Below are 7,407 nucleotides of genomic sequence, written 5' to 3' on the forward strand. Positions count from 1 at the left end.
GAAAAAAAAACCCACTACAAAAGTGAAGTTAAACTTCGTCCTGCTCCTTTTTGAATATGTTTTCTTTTCTTTTTCTTTTAATTTTCTTGTTTTGGTTTTAATGAAAATTCAAAGTAAAATAAACAATCAAAAAAAATTCATAATATTTCGAGAATGAAAACAGTTTTTAAAAAAAAAAAAACTCATCATCTAACAAAAATGTCATATTTTTATGAGATTAAAGTTGTAATATATTGAAAATAGGAAAAATAAAAACACTGTGAAAGTAAAGTTAAACTTCATCCCCCTTCTTTTCGAATGTGATTTCATTTCTCTTAAATGTAAAATTTTCTTGTTTTGGTTTTAATGTTATATTTGAAAATAAAATAAACAATCAAAAAAAGTCGTAATATTATGAGAATAAAGTCATTGTTTAAAAAAACTCAATTTAATGAAAATAATCTCATACTTTTATGAGATTATAGTTGTAATATATTGAAAATAGGAAAAATAAAAACACTATGAGAAAAAACTTGTAATATTTCGAGAACAAAGCCAAAACATTATCAGAATAAAATTGTAGTTTTAAAAAATTCATAATTTATTCATTCATTCATTCATTTTCTGAACCCGCTTTATCCTCACTAGGGTCACGGGGGTCACTTGGAGCCCATCCCAGCTACATATGGGCGAAGGTGGGGTACACCCTGGACCAGTCTCCAGTTCATCACAGGGCTGAACATATAGAGACAAACAATCACTCTCACATTCACACCTATGGGCAATTTAGATTAACCCATTAACCTATCAGTGCATGTGTTTGGATGGTGGGAGGAGCCAGAGTACCTGGAGAGAACCCACGCAGACACAAGGAGAACATGCAAACTCCACACAGAAAGGTCCCACCCCCCGTCGACTGGTGTTGGAATCGAACCCAGGACCTTCTTGCTGTGAGGTACGAGTGCTAACCACTGCACCGCCCACGTGTCATAATTCAATGAAATTAATGTTGTTCTTTTATGAGATTAAAGTCGTAATATTTTGAAAAAAAGAAAAAGAAAAACATTATGAAAGTAAAGTTAAACTTCATCCCGCTCCTTTTTGAATATGTTTTCATTTCTCTTTATGTAAAATTTTCTTGTTCTGGTTTTAATGTTTAATGTACTTTTATGAGATTAAAGTCGTAATATTTTGAAAATAAATTTGCAATAGTGCAATAAAAAGTCATAATTTTGAATTACAGATCGGTGGATTTACGTGGGGTGGGTTTAAGGCAAGTGTTTGAAATACTTTGTAAATCTCCCTCAATTAAATAAAGGTCTAAAAAACAAAAAAAACAAAAAACACCTATATATTGACTTTATTTGATGAAGGATGAAGAAACAGACTCATTTTAGGCATTGATTGGAAAACAGCTGATGAACCCATGGTCATATGTATTTCACATGTTATATAATTCCTTCCATAGTGCTGACATCCCATGGAAACTGGAGCAGCTGTTGACAGATAACGTATCTACAGCTGAACCTCATGTTCCTGGATCTTACAGACCTGTACATGTCAGTGCAGATGTTGGCCCTCATCCTTCTGTGTTAGTATCTACAATAGTTATAAAAACACATTATATCCTGTCAATCATTTAAATTTATGCGTTTTTTTTTTTATCATTTCAGTTCCATCTGAAATATAGAAACACATGATTCACTGCAATAAATCACACACCAGAGTGACGACAGTAACAGTAAGTGGAATAGAAGTCATTTACGGACACATCCGCCTTTATAGAACCTTATATTAGCCCTAAAAAAGCTTTAACCTCATCACTGTATCAAAAAAAAATACAGGACTTTAAATAGTTTTAGAGTTTAATGGACCTCATTAGTCTGATTTGTACAGAAGTTTAGAAACAAAACAGAAGAAAAAAGAAAGATTAAATTCAGATAAATAGTTTAGTTGAAGTTGAGGAACCAGACTAGACCTCCTACCGTCCTGTAGTCGTTGTCCAACCTGTGGACGATACTGGACGAAGCAGAAGAAGAAGGTTTAATCTGAATGTATCGATACTGACGTCCATCTACTGCAGGTCATCCACTGGTTTATACAGAATAAGGAAACACTGGTGTTTACACGGCAGATCCTCATGAACAGGACACGTTACAGCTGGAGACATGATGTGTCCCAATATTTATGTCAATATTAGAATAGAACAGAATAGAATGCTCTTTATTGTCATTATACATTGTACAACGAAATTGGGGGAGCTTCTTCATATCAGTGCAACAATATTAAAAGAGACAAAGTAGAAATAGTGCAATTGAGAAAAGTACGATAAGATAAAAGTGCAAAATGCTCTATATATATATATAGACATTTCCTGAAAGTTCAATGGGAGATTTGAAGAAAGTAGATGGTAGGTTTTGATGGAAAATTATTATTTACAGTCAGAACAGGAAAAATATTTGAGAAATTTAGAGGAAGAACATTTAAAATCATAGTCATGGATAAAAAAAAAAAAAAAAACCCTACATCAATGTTAAGACAAATTCAGTCCAAACCATCTCTGAGTCATTTTGGAAGCAAAAATAACAATTTAAACCAAACTAACCAATGCAATGATATCTATCCCATAATATAAAACTCTATTCTGACATTAGTTATTATTGTTTTGTATCCCAGACCCCTGCGAGAAAACAAACACCTGAATTCGATGTGTCCACATACTTTTGTCCTTATTTTTGATGATTTTACGTTTTTTTGGGTTTTTGTTTGTTTGGTTTTTTGGGGGGGGTTGGATGTTTTTTAGGTGATTTTTGACTGTTCTTTTTTTTTTTTTTTTTTTTTTTTTTTTGGAGGGGCGGTGTTTTTGGATGTTTTTTGGGTGATTTTTGTTATGGTTTTGGGGTGATTTTTGGATGGTTTTTGGGTGACCTTTGGGTGATTTGTGGATAATTTTTTGATGGTTATTTTGGAGAGGGTATTTGGGTGGATGTTGGATGTTTTTGGGGTGACTTCTGCATTGTTTTTATGCAATTTTAGATGTTTTTGGGGTGATTTTTGGATGGTTTAAGTTTGATTTTTGTATGATTTTTAGATGATTGTTGGGTGATTTCTGGGTGTGTTTTGGGTTGTTTTTAGGTGGTTTTGGGTGATCATGAAAGAAAAAATATTTCAGAAATTTAGTGATAAAACATTTCAAATCAAAGTCGTGGATTTTTTTAGAAAAATCAATGTTGGGAGAAATTCAGTCCAAACCATCTCGGAGTCATTTTGGAAGCAAAAATAGCAGTTGAACCCAAACTAATCAATGCAATGATATCTATCCCATAATATAAAACTCTATTCTGACATTAGTTATTATTGTTTTGTATCCCAGACCCCTGTTAGAAAACAAACACCTGAATTCAACATGTCCACATACTTTTGTCTTTATTTTTTATGATTTTAAGTTTTGGTTTTTGTGGGGTTTTTTTGGGGTGGGGTGGGGGGGGGGGTGATTTTTGGATGGTTTTTGGGTTGTTTTTGGGTGAACTTTGGGTGATTTTTGGATAATTTTTAATGGTTATTTTGGAGAGGGTATTTGGGTGATTTTTGGATGGTTTTGGGGTGACTTTTGCATGGTTTTAGTGTGATTTTTTTTTTATGATTTATAGATGGTTTTTGGATGTTTGTTGGGTGATTTTTGGATGGTTTTTGGGTTGGTTTTGGGTGAACTTTGGGTGATTTATGGATAATTTTTTATGGTTATTTTGGAGAGGGTATTTGGGTGATTTTTGGATGGTTTTGGGGTGACTTTTGCATTGTTTTTATGCAATTCTAGATTTTTTTTTGGATGATTTTTGGATGGTTTTAGTGTGATTTTTGTATGATTTTTAGATGGTTTTGGGATGGTTGTTGGGTGATTTCTGGGTGTGTTTTGGGTTGTTAAGTGGTTTTGGGTGATCATCTATTCTGACATTAGCTATTATTGTTTTGTATCCCAGACCTCTGTTAGAAAACAAACACCTGTCCACATATACTTTTGTCCATATAGTTCGTCTTGGTTCCTCTCCGTCGCCTGTTCTTCCTTCAGTTGCATCTTCTCGCTCATTAATAACTGATTATGTGCATCTCATTGACGGTGCAATCGTTACTGGTGGAACATAATGAGATGGTTTGAAACTTGTTAATGAGCCCTACAGGCGCATTGTTTCCCTATTATAAGACTATTACACCAACGAATGGAAATACAAAGCAATTACCGAGTACAAGGTGACGAGGATGCGACTGTTCGATGAGTCACATCCTGTCGCGTTTATTTTATGAAATATACGAGTGAATTTTACAAGATGCTCACAGCGCGACAGGGAGCTGCGTTTGTTGGACTTTTTGTGAATTTCACCCACATCGTTTCATCTGGGTCTACATTTTAGTGGCGTTTTGTCAGTGTGACATGCATGTGAACCCTGTGTTCAATGTAGCAGTGAAATTGGGAGTCTTTGTTTTTATTCCCTCCCACTGTTCGGTTAGATGACAGCCTCACTTTAGGGTAGAATCTCAGAGCTATCATAAGAGCCATGGGAGGTGTCTGGGTTCATACCTGTAACATCACACACAGGACGGGAAGGAGTTTATGTGCATCTGAGTCGACTGACGCTGATGTTTCCCAGTTGGAGGGGAAGGAAAAAAGTGCTTTAGCTGTCAGAACTCATCTCCATCTGCAGGAGATCCACAGTGGAAAGACAGACGCTGATGGTTTAAACTGTCGGTGAATACTTCCCTCCTTCCCTCTGGTGTTTCAGTTCCAAAAACTCAGAAGAGAAACAAACTGAGGTTTCACGACAGTCCCTCGACACTGGTTCAGATTAGTGGAAACAGCATGAGCTCCTGAGAAATACTGAAGATGAAAATTGGTGAAATGTCACACGCTGTTGGCCTCACAGCTCTTCATATGACTGTCCTTATAAGGTAAGGTAAGGTAAGGTAAGGTAAGGTAAGGTAAGATAAGATAAGATGACAAGATAAGATGAGATCAGATGAAGTAAGGTAAAGTAAAATAAGATAAGCTAAGATACGATATGATATGATATCATATGATATCATATGATATGATATGATACGATGCAATACAGGAAGATAAGATAAGATGAGAAAAAGTAAGGTATAATAAGATAAGATATGATAAGATAAGATATGATATGATATATGATATGATATGATATGATATGATATGATACAATGAGCTACACGAAGAAAAGATAAGATAAAGTAAGGTAAGGTAAGGTAAAATAAGATAAGGTAAGATAAGATACGATACGATGCAATACAGGAAGATAAGATGACAAGATAAGATGAGATCAGATAAAGTAAGGTAAGGTAAAATAAGATCAAATAAGATGAGATGAGATGAGATCAGATGAAGTAAGGTAAGGTAAAATAAGATAAGATAACGTATGATATGATATGATATGATATGATATGATACAATGAGCTACAGGAAGATAAGATAAGATAAGATAAGATAAAGTAAGGTAAGGTAAGGTAAAATAAGATAAGGTAAAGTAAGGTAAGGTAAGGTAAGATACGGTATGATACGATATAATATGATAAGGTAAAGTAAAGTAAAGTAAAGTAAGGTAAGGTAAGGTACGATCCGATTCAATCCGATAAGATAAGATAAGATAAGATAAGATGCTATACAGGAAGATAAGATATGATGACAAGATAAGATAAAGTAAGGTAAGGTAAAAAAAAAAGATAAGATAAGGTATGATGTGATACGATATGATACGATGCAATGCTATACGATACAGGAAGATAACAGAACCGACCCATAAAGATGGAAGAGCGCAAACAGCCCGCTCTCCTCTGGATGGAAATATGAGGAGAAAAAAACCCAAGACAGAACAGTTGGGTACAGCTGTTTTGTTGAAACTGTTGAAGGTGTTTAATAAACCTGTTCAGTGCAGATATATTCCCGTCTTTCTTGAGTCTGTTTGTTCTGCAAAATGAAACATGATTAATATAGATTAAAAATAAATGATAGTTAATTGCGATTAACCTAAATTAATCCACACCAACCCTGTGATTAATCTGATTAAACATTTTAATTGTTTGACAGCACTAATATAAATACATTATTATAGAAGGCAGCTTTTGGGGGTGGGGGTCAGCAGATCAGGACCTCGGTCTGGTCTGTGGATTCATGGACTCAGAGCAGAAGGAAAACCCTCTAATATCATTAGGTGATGTTTCAGATGTAAACAGTGGATTATGGTGGTTTTAGGAGCTCCTCAGTCTCCTAATCTGCAGCAGGATGTACTCCGAGGTTAATCCCAAAACCTCTAAAGATTACAACAGTCAACACACACCTAGACGAAGACGATTCCACAACTTTAATCCTCAAAGACCTAACCCTAACCCGAACAAAAACAGCCCAAGTGATCACACAATATGAACAAAAATGAATTAAAAAAACCTACAAAATCTTACTATAATGCATGTTTCGTGTCCGTCCACTGCCCATCCGTCCGATCGATGTTCCATCACAGGAGGGCGTTTGTACGGGTTTTCCTCTCCTTCACAGGCCCGATCGCCGCCAAACTCGCCAAATGAATAGAAACATTACCTGACTATCTACTAGGCACACTTTTATGTCCGTATTCAAATGTTGTGAGGTATGCTGGGAGATTTTAACCTCTCATACTGTTGTACAATGGCACCACAGGTACAATGCCGCTAGTAATAAATAATGTGGAAAAAAAATTTGCCAAAAATTGACTAAAATGAAGTTTTAAAAAAAGAGAATAAAATAAGCAAAATTAACAAAAAGAGCCAAAATAATTAATTAAATTCAATGAACAAATTTCAATAATAAATCAACAAAATAATAAGTAACATTAACAAAACAAGTCACAAACTGAACAAAATTAAAAAAAAAAAAAAAAAAAAAGGAAAGGAAATGAACAAAAACAAGTATTGACAAGCATTTATTTATCCACCAGTAAAACCCATGGAGTTGGATCAATAACAGTGGATGGACACACTTGTTTTATCTTCAGTTAATGAGAGGTTTTAAAGGAAAAGTCCATTTTTCTTCAGTTATTTTCTGTTTTGATATAATAACCTCTGAATGTACTCCGAGCTTTTATGAAAATCAACATGATCAGTGAATTAAATACAAGAAAATACGTGATTTTCACTGTAAAAATGCAAAATGCTGAGAATAATATAATAAAATGTAATAAATCACAAAGAAAAGGTTAAATGTAGGGGAAAAAAAATTGCAACAAAAATAGCTGTAGATCTTTAAGGTTAAGTTAAAACTCACTGATTCCGACTATACTGAAGCTTTATAGTCACTGTTATAAATACTGTGCATTCGCGTTTGACATTTTTCGTCCTAAAGTCAAGTGTTTCTCAGACTTTATGGGTGTTATGGTGTATGGAGGC

This window comes from Sphaeramia orbicularis, chromosome 16, assembly GCF_902148855.1.
Source record: "Sphaeramia orbicularis chromosome 16, fSphaOr1.1, whole genome shotgun sequence".
NCBI lineage: Eukaryota > Metazoa > Chordata > Actinopteri > Kurtiformes > Apogonidae > Sphaeramia > Sphaeramia orbicularis.